Source organism: Oncorhynchus masou, chromosome 26 (assembly GCF_036934945.1).
Source record: "Oncorhynchus masou masou isolate Uvic2021 chromosome 26, UVic_Omas_1.1, whole genome shotgun sequence".
Taxonomy (NCBI): Eukaryota; Metazoa; Chordata; class Actinopteri; order Salmoniformes; family Salmonidae; genus Oncorhynchus; species Oncorhynchus masou.
Genome location: NC_088237.1, coordinates 10194112 through 10216754, shown reverse-complemented (window position 1 = coordinate 10216754; position 22643 = coordinate 10194112). Strand labels below are relative to the sequence as shown.

Below are 22643 nucleotides of genomic sequence, written 5' to 3'. Positions count from 1 at the left end.
CAGAAAAACTGGGGGAGAATGCGACAGACACTCCAGGTTAAATTGGCTCTTCGGCGCTCCGCTCTTCTCTCTCTCTCCCTTTAAAATGTAGGTTTTCTTCAAAGGACGTATTTGAATTAGACGCGTTGATAAAATCAAAGGCTCGGCTGTTTGGGTAAATTTAAACAAGTAAGTGCACCTCACAGCAGTTTACCTATTATAAAGCAGATTGGAGTCAGATGAAAGTCTAGTAGCCTAGCATAGCAGACATCTTCCCCTTTTTTCACCGTAGATATTATCATATTGTAAAGGCTGCAATATGATAATATTGAAAAATACATGGATATCGGGTATTAATGTTCCTGGCCGGCAAGGTGTCGTCAGATAGATGAAAGAGAACGGTTAAGGATTCATACAATAGCCCGCTACCACAGGTGTATTTCCTGCTAACGATAAATAGGAAAGCCATTTCTGACATTCATAAACCGTGTGCCGAGGTTCTCATGGATTCCCATAGTCTTCCCATAGTTAAGACAAAGTCCAGTGAAATTCAAAAGACCGCAGCACCAGTATTTTAACACACCACAAACTGCGTCTACTATGTCAACAACATCCTGGCTACACATATCCAGGTACCAGGTGCCATTGTAGATTCCATATTGTGGAGTTATGATAAGATAGTTTGAGAACATAGATACACCCAGTGTACAAAACATCAGGAACACATGCTCATTCCATGACACAAACTGACCAGGTGAAAGCTATGATCCCTTATTGATTTCACTTGTTAAATCCACTTCAATCAGTGTAGATGAAGGGGAGGAGACAGGTTAAATAAGTATGTTTTGAGCCTTGAGACATGGATTGCGTATGTGTGCCATTCAAAGGGTGAACGGGCAAGACTAAAGATTTAAGTGCCTTTAAACGTTGCAGGTGCCAGGTGAGTGTGTCAAGAACTGCAATGTTGCTGGGTTTTTCCACACTCAACACTGTCCCGTGTGTATCAAGAATGGTCCACCACCCAAAGGACATCCAGCCAACTTGACAAAACTTGGGGAAGCATTGGAGTCAACATGGGCCAGCATCCTTGTGGAACACTTTCGACACCTTGTAGAGTCCTTGCCCCGACGAATTGAGGCTGTTCTGATGACAAAACACAGTCCAACTTAAAAGGAAGGTGTTCCTCATGTTTTGTACACTCAGTGTATAGACAGTAGATTAGATAGTGTTTAAAAGGCCACTGCTATCAACAGCAGTTTAGTGGTACATAGATCTGTCCTGTCTGGTACTGGAGCTCCTCCTGAACACTTACCTCACTGTTCTGAGTTACCACTGTCACACAGAGGCCATCCATTCATGACAGTAATACCATTCAACCAGATACCAATTACATGAAAGAAAACTTAAATAAATCCAGGAAAAATGGCATCTCGCCAAAGAATAATTAACTCATTATATGGAGATTTCAAACTTAAACGTTCTCCACACCGCTGCTAATTTAAACGTAATTTTTACTAGCCACTAATTCGGGATAGGAATTACATCTGGAGGTAATTCTCAGAATGGAGCGGAGCCCAGTGGAGGCTACCCAAATAAAAAAGGGGAACTATTCAGGAGAGTGGGAGTTCCGGGCACTGAAACTGCACTTCTTGCAAAAAAATGTTTTTTCATCATGCTGTCATCTGTCTTGGTTTAAAGAAGACGTAGGTGTTGCAGGCAGAGAAAGATGCTTTCTGGAGATAGAGGGAGGAAGGGAAGGAGTGAGTGAGAGGGAGGGACAGAGAGAGAGCAAGGGTCAGGTAGGGTTGGACAGTATACCACCGGTAGAAGCAGGGACCGGTTTGGGTTTTTACTTTACCTTCTATACCGGTATTTGAATGTTTGGTTTGTTAAATGTTATACACCTAGTGTAATGTCAATTTTTATAGTTTACTTCGCTACTTGAGTCATCTCTCTCCGTGCCACTTTCCATACAGACCTAGACACTCCCCCTGTCACTCAAGGAGCACATTTGGTGTTCCTCGACAAGACACTTGCGTTCAGTCTGCATGGTCAATGCATGCAACAATGTTAATGACAACAATGCTGTTTTCACTTTTCTTCTTAATATAAATCCACTGGCGTTCTATAATGACACTATTCGTTTGTGTTTCTTACATCAGCTAGTTTGTCTTTTCTTAGCAAGATGCCATAAATCTAGGGAGACGCTAATTGTTAGCCGCTAACGCTAATAGCTAGCTAATAAATGTACTGAGTAAGAGCAAACGTAGCTAGCTAATACAGCCTGATAATACCAGTGATGGTGTAGACCTAAACCAGCATGTTGTTTGTGCAACAGTATCTTCTAAATCAAAGAGGAATATGCAAAGCAAGGCAAGAATATGTTAGCTAAGAGAAAACAATGTAGCCAAAGCTTATAGGGTCCCCTAGGAAACACTTATTAACACTTTTTGTTCCTACCGTCAAAATAACTCCTCCCTGGCATTTTAATTCGTTGTCATCTCAAACAACACGGCATTCAAAGTGCCACTATTATATTCTAACTATAGAATTAGAATAGTCATTCTATTTCCATGATTCCAACAGTTTTGCTCTAATTGGCAAGTCAAATCGCAATTGCATCATTTGGTTAAAAATAAGTCCTAGATGATTTGCCCATATCGTGCACACACTACGTGGCAGTGTGGAAATTCTCTCAATTGAGCAGTGGTTTAAAGTACTTAAGTAAAAATGCTTTCAAGTACTACTTAAGTACATTCCTAAAATGCTGTACTTTTTACTCCATGCATTTTCCCTGACACCTAAAAGTACTCGTTACATTTTGAATGCTTAGCAGGACAGGAAAATGGTCCAAGTCACGCACTTGTCAAGAGAACATCCCTGGTCATCTACTGCCCCTGATTTGGAGGACACACTAAACAGAAATGCTTTGTTTGTAAATTATGTCTGAGTGTTGGGGTGTGCCCCTGGCTATCCATAAATAAAAAAGAAAATGGTGCCATCTGGTTTGCTTAATATAAGGAATTAAAAATTATTAATACTTTTACTTTTGATACTTAAGTACATTTTATAAAGTACATTTACTTTTGATACATAAGTATATATAAAACCAAATACTTTTAGACTTTTACTCAAGTGGAATTTTACTGGGTAACTTTCACTTTTACTTCAGTAATTTTCTCTAACGGTATCTTTACTTTAACTCAAGTATGACATTTGGGTACTTTTCCACAACTGCAGTTGATTGCAGGAAATGCAGAAATTATAAAAGTGCTGATATTTGTTTTGGTTGAAGTTCAAACGAACAGTACAAAACAATCAGAATGGAGATGTGTTGCCACCCTAGGATTACTCACTACCAAACATTTGTATTATTCAAAAACTAAAAATACAGTCATACCGACCAATTAAATAAACAAAAATACAGTGATATAATATTTTGGCCATATCGCCCAGCCCTAGGGAAAGGGTGAGAGCTACTCCAGATGGACATCTGTGGAGACCCATGGCATGGGGGGGGGGGGTTGTCCAGGTGGTCAGAGTGGACCTGCAAGCTGGTGGGATGCCAGCTTTGTTGAGTCTTGGTTCATAATTAGCTCTTCACTCAAGCTGGGGGGAAACACACACCTGAGGTTCTGGAACTGAGATTCTGGGCCAGCTCTCTCTATTTTACTGCACCTGATGTTAAACTTCTGGTCAACCGTCTCAAAAAATTTACTCAATGATGGTACAGTAGTTGCTTGTCTGGAAACTTTTGTGTAATGTAAAAAAAAATATCAGGTAGACTGCTAAAACTCTGCATTCACAAGGGAGGAAGTGAGGTAGGGAAAGAGGCAGGAGATAGAGATTAAATTGTGAGCGTGGCAAAACACACCAATCAAACTTCTTTCTCCATCAGAAAAGGGGGAGGGGTTTAAAAAGTTTGGTTTCCAACAATCCAATAGAGTGAAAGGTTGCTCTGTAGAGGGGACGCTTACATTCAATACAGAACCGTGCAGTTCCGCAATATAAGCCACAACCACCCCCTCCACCTCCTCTCCAACAGAAAATGTTTTTCCAAATGAAAATAAACTGAGGCCGGCTGGTTTGAGGCAGTTAAACTCAGGAATATGAGATCAAATAAAGGCTCCCGTGGAGGCTGAAAGGAGAAATGAAATCACTTCTGAGAGGGAGATGTACCTCGTAATAAAATTACTTCTTTATATCTTTCTAAACGGCACACTTTCCCCAGGAGTGGTTAAGGCTGTCCTCGGTCAAAGACAGCATGCAAGTAGCAATTTTTACTTCTGGTAGACGATTCTGTGACACACTTCTCGAGGCACAGTGTGATGCTCTGCAATTTGCCTCGGAAAAACTAAAAAAGTCTTTCAGCAACAAGTTTTTGGCTGAACTTTGGTGGAGTTTAGAAGTCACTTTGATGGTTTTCCGGAACATGTCAATGTCAATGAAAACTCCAATGTTCCATCCAATTGAAAATACAGGGAATGGCAATAAGCTTCACATTGCTTTTCAATGACTAACTGTCCGTTCCAGTGCACTCTTGTATGGTGGGCTCAAGTATGTAGTAGATTGCCAATTGTCCATGGGCATATACCACAAACAAATACAGACTCATCTTGCAGAGTAGGACAGTGAATAAAGAATAACATCACTTTGAAAATAGTTACCTACTGCAATTATTCCACAGCCATTCCATTTGGCATTGGGACAATTGACTGAACACAGAGTGGCCGAGCTTGCGTAACTACCTACAGTAAACAACATGTCATTGATTTTGCCGGTTTTTACAGTAACAATAACTTTCAGTCCCACATTTTAGCCATAGCCAGGCAGTCAATGTATGAGAGGACATTTGCAATCTGGAGGAATACATTATAGTTTATTATAAAGTGCCTAATACATGTTTAAATAAAAATGCTTTAGCCGGAGAAATGAGCCACTTACCAGTTTTCTTCCTCACTACCTTAAAAGCTGTCCACATTCAGGGCTCTGAGTGGTGGGAAAAGCAGACTGTGATGGCAATAAAAGCAGGACCAGATGCACAATTGATCAAAACAGAAATTGATGGTGGTCTTGAGAGCGTCGTACATGTTGCAATATGGCTGGTTCAAAATGACAAGGAGAAAAGTCATATTTTCAGTGATCCCATTTGAGTGGTTAAACTCAAGAAGTAAAAAAACAAAATTAAAAAAGTTGTCCTGTGCAGTGTAGGCTACAGTGGACATAACTCAGCAAACACCCTCATTTTGTAGAAATTGCCCACAAATGAAAGAAATCCTGTCTTGTAGTCAAATCTTGACTCTTGGAGAGAACACGTTTTTTTGGTGTTTTTTTTAAAATAACTTTTGATGTATTTTTAAATGGAGGTTGTGAAGGTTAATCTAAGAAAGCACAACACTTTTAAACCCATTTAAAGCAATTACCTGAAGTCATTCCCAAGTCCCTAACGGTTACAACAAATGTGTGATGTGTTCTGCGTTTCTCCAACAGGCTTGTTTTTTTACTCTCTTGGCATGCAATTAAATGGTTCGCGACAAGCTCATGATATTTTGCTGAGACAGAATTCATCTCTGCGTAATAGGGAACATCATTTTCTCCGAGAATTCCGGGAGTGTGTTTACAAACATTCAATCCATGAGTTAGGTTACATGCATTTAGAGAACATTCTCACTCCAGATCCTTTCACATCAGATCCCAAAATAGTCATTGGATTGTGCATCTAATGCAGCTTAAGTCATCTACTGGGAGGTTGTTGTGAAGTTATAATCTCAATGTGTTTTAATGTACAACACATACACCCAATTATACTGTATTTAAAGAGTGTACTAACTTGGGAGAACATTCAAACACCATTAAACTTTCTTTCCATTGTGCCCTTCCCCGTCAAAGCCTGTTCCTGAGAAAGACGGATGGCAGAGGGGCTGTTTCTGACAGCTTAAAAGTACCCATCAGCTGCTGCAGAGACGTTTCACAGCCCATCCCGCCATCCCATCCACCCTGCACCTCCTCAAACAAACAGCAGACTGGACTTCAAATACATAGCAGGACTATTAGGTAATCCCTCCTTTGTTCAGATCCACCGAGCCTTCCTGACTAACCAACCTCCCTCCCATCTTCTGGGGCTGCCTCTCAAATGGCACCCTTTTCCCTTTATAGTGCACTACCTTTGACCAGAGCCAATACGGTCTCTGGTCAGAGTAGGGCGCCATTTGGTACGGAGCCTTCTTCGCTGTTCCAAACTCCTGCCCCAAACTGACAACGGAACACTTCACGCTGATAGAAACACATAGGAGGAGTGTTTGATGATGAATGATAGTAGGAATTATCTGGGAAAATATGCACATGGTATCTTATGGCATTGAGGTAAAGCATTTGTTGTGTCACGATGATGATGACAGTTCTCTGGTTTAAAGAGAAGATGGGAGGGGGGGGGGGGTGACACAAGGGCTCTTTGTTTGGCCTGGACAAATCTGGGGTTTCCTTTTGGATATTCAATATCTTGCAAGGTACACAACAGAGTTACAGTAGTCTAGTGTCTGGAAGCTTAGCTAGGGGGAGGGGACACAAGGAGCAGAGGTTCACTAAGTGAGTCTGTGTATTGTTGAATGGCTTTTTAGAGCAATTGCTGAGTGATTTGCGTGAGTCGCTCCAACAAAGCCTGGCAAATCAATCTGTGAAGAAATGCTACACAGGCCAGATGTGGCACTACTGCACAAAAAGAAACAAAACGACCCCCTTGCAAGAAGACCCTATAGAGCCTAAAGTACTTAAAGTACACAAAATAATACAGTTCAATACTAAAATGCTGACAGCCTACTTTCTGTTGAATACCTGCTTGTTATTTTAGGTGTCTTTTCTGAGGTACAATATACAATGTCAAAGGACGTGTGAATGCAAACGTCTTACTCTGAAATGCATCTTCTACCTTATTGACTTCATAAGATGCCAGGAAGAATGAAAGACACACTTTTTTATTTACAATAGTTCTGTTTCTAAACACACACCACACAATTCCAAACGCTTGCTTTAGAGAGCTGAAATTTTCACACCTTTCAAAGCCACAAAATGTGATGTTTTTGGGGTTTCTGCAGCTGCTGCTGCTGCACTAATGCAAGACGGTGTCATATGAAAAATATTCCTCCCCCCCCAAACCACAGGCCTGGTCATTAATGAAATACAGGCCGTGCAGTGAGGTCATACAAAGTCTAGATTTCAGCAGCTACACTTAAAAACCGTTCAGAAAGAATAGAGAAACATGAACACAAATCAGATTTCCAAGCTCCAAGGACAGAGAAAAATAAATAACTAGAAGAGAAAGCGCAGCACAGCCCCTACCCTCCTCTTACATTTTCCTAGAACTTTGCAAACAACCGTCAACTGCAGCTCAGAAACAGTTCACAATGAGAGCAGACTAAACAATCAGATCCCAGCCAAGGAAAATGCTAAGCAACTCTGCACACAGGATGTCTCACCCTAATTGCCAACTATCAAATCTCACAAAGGAATCTGTCCATTTGGCAAATGTCTTATAGCAAAAGCTGTTGAAATGTCATTTTAACAAAGTGTCAACTTTTTACCGGGGAAAAAAGAGGACGAATAGTTTTGAAAGGAATTTGATTTATTTATTTTTTTTACATTTGGCTTTGTATGATTTATTTTTTAGGTGGTTTATAAGGCTTACAGGAAGCTATGCAGACTGTGTGAGTGTTACAAAGAAAGCATTATTAGGCAAAGGGTGTTTGGGGTCTTGTAAACTAATGATTAAAATCCCAAGCAGTTAGATAAACACATTAAATTGGTCCCTGAAGACACTAAGACTCAGGAAGAAAGAGAGAAGAGAGAGAAGGGAGGAAAAGGGAGAGAGAGAGAGAGACGGGGGGGGGGGGGGGGGGTTACTGGGGAGGAGAGACAGGGTAACTGGGATCAGGGGGACAGACAGGTAGGAGGGAGACTGGGAGGAGGGACCGGGACTTGAGAAAGAGGGCTAATCGGACTGTCACTCCACGTGGCGCTCTGTTTTTTTGTACCCTGTTTTTTTCCTCTTCTTCAGTCAGAGTCGTGCTCTGAGATCCCCAAACTTCAAACAACCAAAATACCAGCACATTCATAAAACAGAACAGAACTACTGGGAATTAAAGAAGGCGGGGGGGGGGGGGAACACACCAAACAGGTAGCAGGCCTCAACAGCAGATGGTAAAATTAACATTTCAACAGTTCCTTCCTTTCATGTAGGTCTCGGCAGTGCTGCTGCTGTTTTTTTCTGGGAAAAAAATGTAAGGGCTCGGTTTGGAAAGAAGCAGGGGTGGAAAAAGCATCTGGAAAAGGAGGGAAAGAGGAATATTGGCTTATTGCTCCTGATGGTCCTCTTCTATGAAAAATTAAATAGGTCTGTTTTGCAGGTTTCCCTCTCCAGAGTGCTCTAAGCTATGTTATGGAAACCTCATCTTGGTAATTTATACGCGAAAGAACACCTGGCGATGAAAGAAAATACAATCAAACCCAATACCTCTCTTTAATCGCACGAATTTACGGTTCCCAATGAGTGGCATTGAGATGAAGACACATACACACAGCTTCATAGAGATCACGTTTCATTTAGCATAAACATCGAGCCGTATTTGTCAAAAGATGCTCTTGAGATGTTATCAGAAAGACACATATTTATCAGAAAGACACATATACAGCAAAGCATCTCTAAATCAAAGTAAAGATGCAGAACAGCCGGTCTCATTGCAGCCCATTCTAAGGGAACGGCTCTGTAGTGGCCCATTAATTTGGACACGGCTATGGCTAAATTACATGTGTTCCACCTCTGTGACATTTTAAATGCAATTAAAAGCTGGTTATGAAAGCGTGTGGACTTTCTCACGATGAAGGGAAAGGGAATCACTCCCGTGATTAACATGCAAACGAGCTCACGCTGGCAGAGTAGATTGGGGTTTGAAAACCTCAATTACTTTTGTGTGATTATCTATTTACCAGTACACAGATTTCCATTTTTCATCTCCACCATGGGGAGACAACCCCCACCCCCCCTGGCAATGATCCGGGCTCAATTATACTCCCATCTTTATTTGTGATGCAGATATTACTGAAATACAAACCCCGGTTCATTTTCACTATGATATCACCTTTATACAGGGCATTCATACGGGGGAGCATTAGAAGACCAACACCTATGAATGCTATGCTTAACCATTTGGTTTGGAACGTATAATATCCCCCCCCCGGTCCCAAACCACCCCCCCCATATTTAAACTCAGATTGATTCATACTTGAAAACGAGGTGCCCTCACTTTATTTCTGACAGGATCAGGAGTAAAAGGGGGAGGAAAAGGTCAACAGCTCCCGTCTTGAACACTATCTCTTTCTCAGCCATTATGCTTTTGCATTTTATACTTTTAAGTTAGAGAAAGAGCAAAGAATTAGAGGCTTTTCAAATGCGTGAAGGCCATTACTGAAACACTACTGACAGATAGTTACCAGTATATCAAGTGTGGCGGCGAAGGTAGGTAAGATGTGGATTTAAATGAACTTCTGCAGCCATAGAAACACTCTCAGCCATATTATGTGCCATCTGGCTGGTGCAATTATCAATTGAACGCCTGGCAGCATCAGAGGAATCTAATTTAATTCATTTTAAACGGGTGAATAACTACACAATTCCTGTTGTAAAGAGATTTATATTGAAAATGAAACATTACTAGAATTCAGGAATTGGCAATGCTTGGGAAATACTGAACAATAGGGAAGGCTACGCTCCATCTTTGAAGAGGTACGGACGAACAAGACGTCCTCTTTGGAAACAATGTTAGTATCAGCGTTGAAGATATATCATTAACACTTTTTAAGAACATTACATCCAAAATATCATCCAATAAATAAATCAATTGTTCATTTATACTCAATAAGGCACCTGAAATAAGACAAGTACTCGGCCACACTGATACTCAACTATCAGGTTTGAAGTAATATCATAACCTACTTTTGAACAAATTCAAGTATTGTTTTGTTTGTGAGTGTTCCTCCTTAACTTGTTTCCCGGAGCCATAGATAAAGCCAAGGAAAGCCACTCTGTCTCAGGAGTAGAAGAGGGATCCAGGCTCTTTTGGAGCGTGCGGTACATACATAAAACATCCCCTGTTGCTTGGGCCGGGGGCGCAGAGGAGGAAAAAGGAAACAGTGCCATCAAGTGAAATTTCTGAGGATACCTCAAGTGCTAAGACAGACAGATCCCCCCCCCCTTCTGATTAGAGCTCTGCAAGTAACAGTAAGATATATTTAAGCCTTCACTGTAGTGATCAGTGTTTGTGTAAGGTATTTGCCACTGACTAACTTGCACATATTTACAGATATTCAAAAAGGTTTTTCAAATAGATATCTTCATAAATCCGACGAAAGATATAGCCAGTACAGTGTGTAGGCGATGGGTAGTTCAGTAGACTGGGACGGTGTTAATACACTCCAGCGGAAGTTGAAGGCACAAGAGAACAAATGGAATAACTACCATTCAAATCCTGTTGCATGGCCCCTCTGTTAATGTAGAGCATAACTGGAGCAGGTAACAAAATGGCAGTAGGTAATGTGACTGAATGTATTGGCTGGTTCAGTAAAGGTGCTTTAGTTACATAATGGATATCTAGCTATGGGCAGTGGTGGTGGCTGCTCTGAATTGCGGCTATTCATGAGTTGCACACTGCATCACAATATTTTTGGGAACATTAGTTTTAGGACTGATGCCCGACAGGGATTTCTATTGTCAATGAGCGCTGTTGAAGATTTCATCCTCAAGTGCATAACAGTGGCTTGGAAATACAATGAGGGAAATAGTTTGCAGGAAAACCTTTGGTCGTCATTTTTATGTCGCCAGATTGACTTTAGACGCAGCACAATGCGAGACCACCGGATATTAGCTAGCTAACGTTAGTATCGCTAGCATTTATTTATTTTTTTTGCAAACTTTGCTAGCTAATGACAACATTGCCATCTGTATAAAGTAAATTTGACCACATGATAATGATGGTAAAGTTGTTTCCCACTAAATATTTGCCCACTTCAGCAATGTCATCGTATTTCCAGGCACTATAGTGTGATTTAGATGAAACAGTCATTAGCCTCTGTTCAGAATGCCTGGGCTTTTCACGATGGTTGGGCACCACTATGGTGGAGAGCAGCTGGAGAACGTTCAGAACAATGGCATGACGTGACCAAGTGACGGAGGTGCAACCAATTAATAGGTCCCCAACTACCAAGGTCCCCAGTCTACCAGATGCACACTGGTTTATGCTCACTATCTAAATGTAGGCATTTCTTAGCACCTCTTGGAGACACAGATAATTAAGAATCATGAAATGCCTTCTAAGCAATGCTCATATCAATTACATTGTGTGTACAGTGCAACGTAAGAATTCCAACTAACAAGAGAATACAAACAATTTATGAAAATACATAACCTTGCCTATTGTTACACGTCCTTACACCCGGGACAAATATGCACTCGAGGATGTATAGACCATGGAAAACGAGGTGTAGACACTGCCGCCATCCCCGAGTGTGGAGTGAAAATGTGCATAATTAAACCTATATAAAAGCTAATTACATAAATAAATGAGTGAGGGTATCACAGAGAGAAAGTGTGTCTGTTTATATCCAGTGTTTAAACCTCCCCCTTCCTTCCAGCCCTGTCTAAATCTATTGATCTGTGAAACACAGTACTCAGGGGAGGCAATTCACTTAATATCATACATCTAATGATGAGATGAATAACGATTATACCATTTGGTAATTAAACGTCTTACAAACCATTTAACTGACTGTGTGTCACGAAGGGTCGCCAGAGGTCAGAATGATTGTTTTTCATTTTCACTGCTTCGGCGCGAAGGAAGGGGTGGGGGTGGGGGGGAAACACCGAGGAACACTGTGTGACACAATGGTGAAAACACTTAATGGTTGTTAGCAGCTATACTGTAGTGCTAATCTTTATTTCTGTCAAGACACTTGAAAGGAAAACAAATTATTTTTAAAAAAGAAGCAAAAACACGCCAAGACAAACATCTGGCCTTCATCATACTGTAGGAGTCTGAACAAATCTTTATTTTTAGAAACCTCATTAGCTTACTTATAATGCATAATCTCACAAACAGAAAGAGACACGGCGACGTGGCGAGTGAGTAAAATAAAGACATATTTAGTGATGATCTGTAGATATGGAGGAAGGGGCGGGGGAGGGACACTGGGGGGTGAGGCTTACTCTAGTATGTGCCTGCAGATACTTTGCCTGTGTGCATTAGTGTGTCTGATCCACACAAAGGTGCATTCAACACACATGCAGAGAGCCAATTTACTGTCAACATCCACATTCTAATCCCTACTTACAGGCAATAATTACCTAATGTTGTGATGTCAGTGTGTTGTTCTGTAGACAGACAACTTTCCAAAGGGCCTGTACAGGCTAATCTCTGGCTAATGCCAGGAACATATGCTGTTGTCTAGCCTACGTGGAACTACACAGTCTTAGAAACAAAACTGCTATCAAGAATCAAAAGGGTTCTTCCGCTGTCCCCATAGGAGAATCATTTGAAGAACCCATTTTTGGTTCCAGGTAGAACCCTTTTGGTTCTAGGTAGAACTGTTTTGGGTTCCAGTTAGAACCCTTTCAACAGAGTGTTCTAACTGGAACCAAAAAGGGTTCTCCTATGAGGACAGCCCTTTTTTCAAACAGTGTATGGTTAAACACTTTTAATGGTTTAAAGGTTTAAGGGTTAACACATGTGAGGGGTTAACACACACACACACACGCGCGCACAAACACGCATGCACACACACACCAAACTAACCTTTCCATTCAACCTTATCCTCATACCGCTAACAGTACCTTTCTTCTGTGGCTGGCTCGGGTGCATTCATGTAGCATTTACTGACAAAGGCAATTGTGTGCTTGTCGGTCTCTTATTGAATGATAGGTGGTAAACATTGTCATTGGAAAGGCAGGGTGGATTAAAGCCTGGTACAGCCATTGAGAGGAACAGTAAGAGGGGTGAAATGCGAACAATGGTAAAGATGGAAGGCAGTATCACAGGGTCCAATGCTTGCTATGATGAATACATGTGAGATTATGAGACCCATGCCATCATTTACATAATGTCCAAACTATTTCTATTTCTCTCTCTCTCTCTATCCACCCCAAACTATTCACTAAATAAATGAGAGAACTATCACAGCACAGAAATATTTGACAAAAGCAAGAGAGCCTGAATGACCCCGGGCGCCTTGCGACAACGCACACAGAGTCCAAACGCTCTTTCGTGAGCAGCCAACTGAGTAAGACCTGGAAGAGTATTTATTATTGAGCACAATGGCAAATGTATTCCCGTGTCACCTATACCACTTTACAGCGCAGAAAGGAATCGTATCAAACACAAGGGGAATTTGACATAATTCCAGGTTGAGAATATGAAAGGTAGCTGGTTCTTTAAGCGAGGGGTCCATAGTGGTCTACAAGAAGTGTAAGAAATGAACACAATGATCATTTGTATGTGATTTGGTTAAACCTGAAGCAACAATGACTGGTTCAGGGATTCAACCAACACACTTAGTCCATCTATTCATAAAATACATTTAAATATAAATGGGAAAGAAAAGGCAAGGAGGTTTAAAGTTCAACAGAAATAAATGACATGAACTTCTTTGGCTGACGTGCACCCTTCGAGCTGTATGTGTCGTCACAAGTTGAAGAGTAATGGAAAAACTCAATAAGAGTTTTATGACACAGGGGCTATTTGCTTTAGGACCGTTTCCTACCACTAACCAACAATATACAAATAGATGAGAGCCCTGAAGACGTTCTCCTTTTTCATGCAAATAATGTAAGCAACTTTTCAATACACAATGTGTCATCCACCCTAAGCATACAATGACTTATGATAGTCATTCATCCACATACATCATACATGCATATGTACGTACTCTACCTCATCACAATAGTATGACTAGACAAGGAAGCTATACAGTACAATCTATAGATGGTTAACGTTTGGGTGGCATTCCCTACATCAGGCTTTAAATCACTGTTCGCTTTCTGCAAAGCCTCTTAAAAAACAATGGACTTGTGAAATTCCTGAGCCATAGAAAATACCTCTCAGTCTCCTCACACCTCTTGATCACCATCCCACCTCCACCACCCAGTCCATCAACAAAACTCTATGAGCCAACAGGAGTTGTGCCTCTTCACTGTCCGTGCATGTGTGTGTTTGGGTGCGTGTGTGTGTGTATGCGGCCGTGTGTGTGCATCCGTGCGTGTGTGCCTGTCGGCCTGCCAGTGAGTGAGTGTGTTTTACCTTCCAGATCATTCCAGTCTATTCCAGAGAATTCTCAGACGGCAACCTATTTTATTTACTTTATCTTCAATAAAATGGTTCAGTGAGCATTAGTAACTTTGAGACACGAGTTTCAATCAGTCCTATGGCAGCGGCGTCAGTCTGCATTAAAGCCAGCGCAGCAGTGTGTGTGTGTGCTCTGCGAGGTGCAGCGGAGGGAGCAACGCTGCAGACAGGCTGAGCTGTAAGCAACCGAGTGAGTGAGAGGGCTCTAATAACACAAAGGGAGGGAGAGCGGGAGGAGGGGACAGAGGGAGGAGAGAGGGGAGAAGGGAGACTAGAGATGGATAAAGGGAGGGAGCGGGAAGAGAGAAAGGGTGGGGGTGAAGGAAAAGAGAGAAAGAGAGGGTAAATGGAGAGAGAGAATAAGATAAGTGCGGGAGATAGAGCGAGAGAGAAAGAAAGAAGTATGGTATTGAGAGAGAGAGAGAGCGTGCTCCCTGGGTAGAGCAGAGCAGGTATTGTACAATAAACACAGGTGAGCAGCTCCACACCCCAGGGCCTCTTCAGGATGACTGACAGGTGAAAGCTCTCACTGACCGGGACCTTCATTTTACATGACATGAGAAGGAGTGGAACTCAACTGCTGTGGCAGAGTACAACTGAGAGACTCTCTAGGAGGGAAAGTTGGACACACAAGTACACATGCACACACACACACACACACACACACACACACACACACACACACACACACACACTCACACACACCATTTCCCTTCACAGGTGAGCAGGACCAACAGACAGCCTGATGCTTCATTCACTTAACTGGAGAGGTGCTGCAGACTGGATGTATGTATACAGACTGAATGCTTCATTCACTTAACCCGAGAGGTGCTGCAGACTGGCTGTATGTATACAGACTGAATGCTTCATTCACTTAACCCGAGAGGTGCTGCAGACAGGATGTATGTATACAGACTGAATGCTTTCCACATGACGTGCCTCAGGCTGTTTTTGTCAACTGCACTCTGAGCAGCACAGAGTCAGGTAGTATGACCACATGATTGCCCGAGAGGCACCGCTCGGAGAGGGCTGGGGGCACACTGAAATTCCCACGCATGATGAGTTGTAATCAGAAACCTCATTCAGAGGGGGAGCCAAGTTTGTCAACATATCTAGATTCCACATGCCAACTCCTGCCAGGGTTTTGTCTCAAATCAAAAGAGTTGTCGACTTGTCATCTCGACACGTAGACAGATGCTTTCTGGCCATTCTGGGAAAAGCAGGTAGCAAGTGACGTATTGTCTCGGCTTGTGGTTTGTATCCGGGGGAAGTGGGATTCAAGGCGCTTGTAGTATTCCCCCCCCCCCTCCCCTCTGTATCTCTTTGCAAACCCCTATCAAATGACCATAATAATGAACAAAGCAGTTGACTTGTTGCCTCTGTAGTAAAAGCTTTTGCAATGGCTGTGACTGGGGCTCGATTTGAAGCAAGGAAAAATATCTACAGGATCTTAACTTGAAGAGCAAACACACACAACACTACATTTTGATGCCAAATGTGTCATCGTAATCATTTGAGTTAAGTTTTCCTTAGTGTTTCAAAACAAAAACATGCTACACTTTGGGCTGCTACTGAAGTATAATATCAAAATGAAAGATGTAAACCTGGTCGTGTCGGTGAATAATTACTATATATTTGGATTAGTATTAAAAAAAGTTCTCATAACTGAATAAATGTATTCTAATTTACATTTATATGAACCTTCTTTGTGGCCAATTATTCCAATAATCTGAGAGTCTCACAACCCCGCAGGAGGCCGGAATCCTTCAGACTCCATTTCTTCAAAGCTTTAAAAATGTATGATTCTTAGAAACCAATTGCTGCTAATAGTGTATTTATTCCATGACAAAATTTACTCAATGTTTTCACTTTGGTTCAACTTCCACATAGGATTCAGCCTCAGTTCATTCAAAATGGGTCATGGGTATTCTTTTCTGCGCGGCACATGTATTGATTTATGACTGTATTTAAAGATTTAGGAGGACACATACATTCATAAAACACATACATTCTATCAACATGATTGGCCAACATTGTATTGACAAATCCCCACCTATCTTAATCCGAAGGAAGCAGATAGAAACCGATAACAACAGTATACGTTTAGAAAAAAAAAACGACCCTGTTTCATGAATGCTGCGACGATAACACACAGGTTCAAACTGTCGCGATAATCAACATTAGACCTGCCACAAAGAAGGCGAAACTATGTGAAACCAATTCATCGGACACGATCACCTGCAACTGAAGCGACTCGGGAATTCTTCCCACCTGAAACAACAAGTTCAAACCGATGTCAAGTCGCTCTGATGTCATGCTTTTTGAGGGTTTTGTTTCATAATAATCTCAGGCACTTGGAAACATGCCATGAGTCTGGGATTCCGCGCCCAGGCTCTTTCCCAATTAAGTTGGAGGGAAAGAATGACATGTGAAACACCAGATGCATCTCGTTTATAAAAAAAAGTATGATTGTGCATACAATATCTGCAATCAGTCATGTCCAAAGTACTTAGCAAGCAGTGACCAATGCATGCTGAATGGGGAGGTGAACTTAAGTCCTATAGTTTATCCTATGAGGGGTCTATAAGGGGCCACAACCCCCAGTGTGATCTGATCAGGCTTCGAGACCTTTAGAGAGACACTGACTGGCTGACTGACTAGTCGCCCCGCCAGGACTGCATCCGTGGCCATTCACACTGTTGATTAGCATACCCCCCTCCTCTCCTCTCCGGATCAATACTCTCATTGAGTCAGTGTGTCTTCTCCATCAGGAGGCATGGCAGCTAGGTAGAGACGCCCCCTTCTGTAACTCTATTCTCATGGCAACTGTCCACTCCGGACAAACACTCTTCTACGCTTGATCTATTCTAGACGCCTCTTTCTCCTTTTCTTTCTGGGTCCTCATTACTCCTCTTCTGAACAGGTAGGAGGAGAGGCAAATAAACCTTAGAACAAACTAAATGGATTGAAAAGGCAAGGAGATAACATATCAGCGCCAAGGTCTTTCTTGATAAAAATAGATTTGAAGTTAGATGTTTGTTTTTTTAAGTCTACCTTGTTAGACTTTGGAAACTGAAGGAACATACTGTGGATAAGCAATAGGTTACACATGGTGTGCTTGCACCAAATGAAGGACAAGGGGAAGGTTGAAAATAGGTATGAGGTGTGAATATATATTTCCTGTGCGGCAAAGTACAATTCCAGAATTCTATTTTTTTTAAACTCCCAACTCCTAATCCAACCAAAGAGTTGTAAAGAGTAGGACGTGGGTCCACTCTTGGTCCAATTTGCTCACAGCATGACACTATCAGACCCCAAACCAAACCTCATTAAACAGGAATATGGAAACTTGGCGAAGTTCCAAAACGTCAACTCTTTTTTCCCCCCCTCCAAGTGGGAAGACAAAACAGTGGACCATAAAGAGAGGAATAGAAGAAGGAAGGGAAGAATGGGAGGCAGGCAGATCCCTGGGAGGACCGGAGAGTGAGAAAGTGAATGTTTGATGAGTAATAGTTTTTTTGTTGTAGACGGGGCTTAACTCTGAAATATTCCGGGGTGGATCTGAATGGGGGATTGACCAATGACCTGATCCCAGCCACACACTGGGCGCCAGAGTTAATGGTGGATAAAGATTAGAAAAACGTCCCTCGCCTGATCTCCATCCCCATCCTCTTCAATCCCACATCTGACCCACAATGGAGCCTGCCAATAGGGACGAGTCAAGTCCCTTTGATTCTTCTCCCTCCTCAGTAGTCAGGGTGTCCAGGGTAAAGACCCGTGGAGGTTACCCTCTCCTACTCAGGGGGAAGCCAGCCGGGCTCCTTGGCTCAGAAAACCCTTTAGGATTTTGGAAATTAAATGACAGAAGCTCTGATCATAACAAGAAATCAATTCCAAATTGGAAGTCTGAGGCAAAGCCATCCGTCCGTGGCCTGCTTCTATAAACTAGCCAGTGATATGCTTTAAATGCTGTAGATTTGATATATGTGTACATTCACAGTAATGGGAAAGTTAGGTCAATTATACTTCTTTGGGATGATTAGAGGGCTTCTGTTCCAGAACAGATATGCTTTAAGAGTTCATCTTTGAAGATTGAAATGTGATGCTCAACAACTGAAAAACGAATAGTAAAATCTCTTTTAGGTGGAAGAGAGAAGGGAATCTCGCTTCTGCTTAGTCTTGTGAAGATGTGACTCTTGGGATGTGGGCTGGTGCTGAGGCCTACAGCTGAGCTGAGCCACCCTAACCCAGCCCCTCGCTCCGCTTGGCTCCTAGATGCCTCACTTGAATCATACTTGAACCTCAAAGGTAAAACTCTGCAGCTGAATATGGAGATAAATAGATGTTCTTCCTCAGACTGGGTCAAAATATGAAAATAAACCAGTGGCTGGGATTGAGGAAATAACCTGTCTAAGAGTAGTTCTCCTCCGCAACAAGATCAAAACAAGCCCTGACTTTTTTCACAACATTTTTCAAATTCAGAACTTTATGGGGTGACTTCTATGAAAATACTGGAGAATTACCTACAGCACACATTTAATTACACAAATAATTGATAGTAGAGAAGTTATGGAGGGCTACAAACACAGAAGCCAGTACTTTTACATTTGATTTTACCTGCAAAGCAATTCACTTCAACTGTTCTGTGCTCACTGAACAATCACCCATTGTCAAGTTAGCATTCGATATCTATCCCCCATCCAATTACGGCTAAATTCCATCCCCTCATTCCCCTCACGATGATGAGGCTTCTCCTCCCCAATCGCTACTGCAGTTTTACCGTCTGGCAATGTTCTATTCAGTCTGAGACACTTGTGTGTCTGTCTCAGTCTGGCTGCTGTGGGGACACATTAGTCATGACGGCAGTCCTCCGCCGTAGTAGCAGTCACATAATCAGTGTGTGTCACACTTACTGTGCTGGCTGGGATTCTTTATGCTGGTTTTCTACTGACTTGGTGACGACAAACTGCCTCAGATATCACCGCTGGGTGTCTCATAGAGAATCTCATTGGGAATCTAAGGGGCTACAGAAGCTCTGAGTTGTGCCACTGGGTGACGTTACAGTACAGTAGGACACACACGCATCTCCCACTCGTTACTGTACGTAGAATTGTGCACGGAGGATTGACTTATGAACCGTGTCTCCCGGGGATTCATGCATCTCCACTTCTCCACTTGAAGTTCTGAACGAGCTTCGTCACTTGATAGGAGTTGTCTTGTACCTCCAGTCCCGAAAGACCAGCGCAAGTGAATCCCTAGAGCTGATCTCAACAGGAATTGGCAGTGGATGTGACTGTTCAGATCGGACAATAATCAGAAGACACACACACACAACACAAGGGCATGCAGACGATCAGTGTAAAAGGCAGTAATGACTCACCACTTTGGACTTCAGAACGTGGCGGCCCTTCTTACATCCGTTGCATATTTCATCCTAGACAAAAAGAACATTTGTTATGAGCTAACATGCTAGTGCATGTTCAACACCACCTTCATGCATGTTCAACATAAACACATTCAAACACTTCTGAGTTTCTCGGTGTTAATAACCCCTTGTTTATTGTGATGTGTTAGGACGGGGTCATTCTCAATTAAGCACGGGCGTCGAGGTAGCTTTCCCAACATTCACTAAGAAGACTTTCAGATATCCTTCCTCCCAGTCCACGTTGGTTGGATCTAATGCATGTCATAACTTTAAAAAAAACGACAGTAGATTGGAAGTCTATGAAGTGTGAAGACCAAACAGGCACAACCTGACAGGTTTCACTGCAGAGGTGGGATTCTATCATGGTGGGCAGACGAAGATCTGTTATTTTTCTATGGAGGTAACTGCACCTCAGCTGGGCTTTAGCGTAACACTCCTGCCCAGGTACAAGTAAAGAAACTAGAACAAAATCAAACACCTTTGTCCTTAAGATTAGATGTGTCATGTCCATTGAAAATAAGGAGGCGCAGACAAGTCTCATCCATTTGAACACTGAAAATCTAGAAAGAATTGTTTATTTTATGCATAAGTCTAAGATTTGGCCATCGGTGCCCTCAAAGTTATGCACGACACCTGAGATTAATGATCTTGGATGGGGAAAATTAAGTCAAGTTACACAGTTACACACGGCACGTTAACAATTGTCAAATTCTGCCTTATCAGTCCAAAGGCAGAAATCCTTTGACAGGACATGAAAAGCTTGTAGTACTTACCCCGAGGGTGAAAACGTGTGGTTGTTGTCCGTCTGTCTCAGGAGGGGAAGGAATCCAGTCCAGAGATGTCTGTAGAGGATATACAGGGGGAGAGCAGATCAGAGAGAAATCATTAATCAAAAGCATGTTCCCATACAGTAAAACATTATCAACCAAGTTTCCAATACACATAGTAAATTGTAAATGCCCCCCCCCCCCCCCCGCTTGTGCTTGTGCAAACATGTATAGGATAAATGTGGGTAGGTTTTTCTTGCACATGAGCTATGAGTTATTAGCTTTCAGGGGAAAGCAATAAACTTGGGAACAACAAAGTACACCTGGATTTGCCTGTTAGGTGACTGTATGCATGTGAGTATGTGACTGTGTGTACATGTTAGAGCTGGTACGATAAACCGAAAATGATCGACACCGACCATACCGATCACTTATCCTTGGGATAGGGGGCAGCATTTTCACTTTTGGATGAATAGCGTGCCCAGAGTGAACTGCTTCCTACTCAGTCCCAGATGCTAATATATGCATATTATTATTAGTATTGGATAGAAAATACTCTTAAGTTTCTAAAACTGTTTGAATCATGTCTGTGATTATAACAGAACTCATATGACAGGCGAAAACCTGAGAACAATCCAACCAGGAAGTGGGAAATCTGAGGTTTGTAGTTTTTCAAAGCTTGCCCTACCGAATTCCCAGTGTCTATGGGGTCAAGTTGCACTTCCTAAGGCTTCCACTAGAAGTCAACAGTCTTTTGAAACTTGTTTCAGGCTTCAGCTATGAAAGAGGGGGAATTGAAGCTGAATGAGTCATGGGTCTGGCAGAGTGTCTCAGGCTCGTGAAGCGCGGTCCCGACAGAGTTAGCTCTCGTTACAGGGCTTTTCTACAGACAATGGAATTCTCAGGTTGGAACCTTATTGATGATTTATGTTAAAAACATCCTAAAGATTAATTCCATACATGGTTTGATATGTTTCTACGACCTGTAACGGAACATTTAGAGTTTTTGTCTGGACGTAGTGCTCGCGCCGCATGAAGATGGAGTACTGGGCTGAACACGCTAACAACAAGTGGCTATTTGGACATAAATGATGGACTTTATGGAACAAATCAGTCATTTATTGTCGAACTGGGATTCCTGGGAGTGCAATCTGATGAAGATCATCAAAGGTAAGTGAATATTTATAATGTTATTTCTAACTTCTGTTGACTCCAACATGGCAGATATTTCTTTGGCTGAATTGGGCTCTGAGCGCCGTTCTCAGATTATACTTGTTCCGTAAAGTTTTTTAAAAATCTGACACAGTGGTTGCATTAAGGAGAAGTCTATCTTTAATTATGTGAATAACACTTGTATCTTTTATCAATGTTTATTATGAGTATTTCTGGGATTTGATGTGGCTATCTGCAAAATCACCGGATGTTTTGGAATCAAAACATTGCTGCACGTAACGTGCCAATGTAAACTGAGATTTTTGGATATAAATATGCACATTACCGAACAAAACATACATGTATTGTGTAACATGATGTCCTATGAGTGTCATCTGATGAAGATCATCAAAGGTTAGTGATTAATTTTTGTCTATATTTCTGCTTTTTGTGACTCCTATCTTTGGCTGGAAAAATGGCTGTGTTTTTTTGACTTGGCTCTGACCTAACAAAATCATATGTTGTGCTTTTGCAGTAAAGCCTTTTTGAAATCGGACACGATGGGTAGGTGAACAAGAAGTTTATCTTTAATTTGCTGTATTGGACTTGTTAATGTGTGAAATGTGTGAAAGTTATACATTTCCCAAAAATATTTTTGAATTTCGCGCACTGCCTTTTCAGCGGAATGTTGTCGAGGGGTTCCGCCTTAGAAAGCTTACCGCAGGCATTTTACAGATATCCTTCATTACTATACATAGCCTATACTAGAGAAATGTGACATTTGTAATTAAATGCGTTTGCTAATATGGGTGATTGTTAAATGGTACAATTGATGACTACAACCGTCAAACTAATAGCAGTAGTTGTAGTTTAAAGGATAATAAATATTTTTGTTTATGCAATTTATCATGATATCTATTTTTGACCATATCCCCCAGC

At 41.8% G+C, this 22643-nt stretch overlaps 1 protein-coding gene across 7 annotated transcripts in view; it reads right to left on the bottom strand.

Annotated features, from left to right (window-relative positions):
• LOC135514769 (forkhead box protein P2-like) overlaps positions 1-22643 on the bottom strand; it is a 114408-nt gene that overhangs the window by 82132 nt on the left and 9633 nt on the right. For all 7 annotated transcript variants that reach the window (XM_064938340.1, XM_064938342.1, XM_064938341.1 and 4 more), the window contains exons 2-3: positions 20559-20627; positions 19741-19794 (exon numbers count right to left, since the gene is read on the bottom strand). The gene's annotated coding sequence lies outside the window, so the exon portion shown is untranslated. The remainder of the gene's footprint in view (positions 1-19740; positions 19795-20558; positions 20628-22643) is intronic.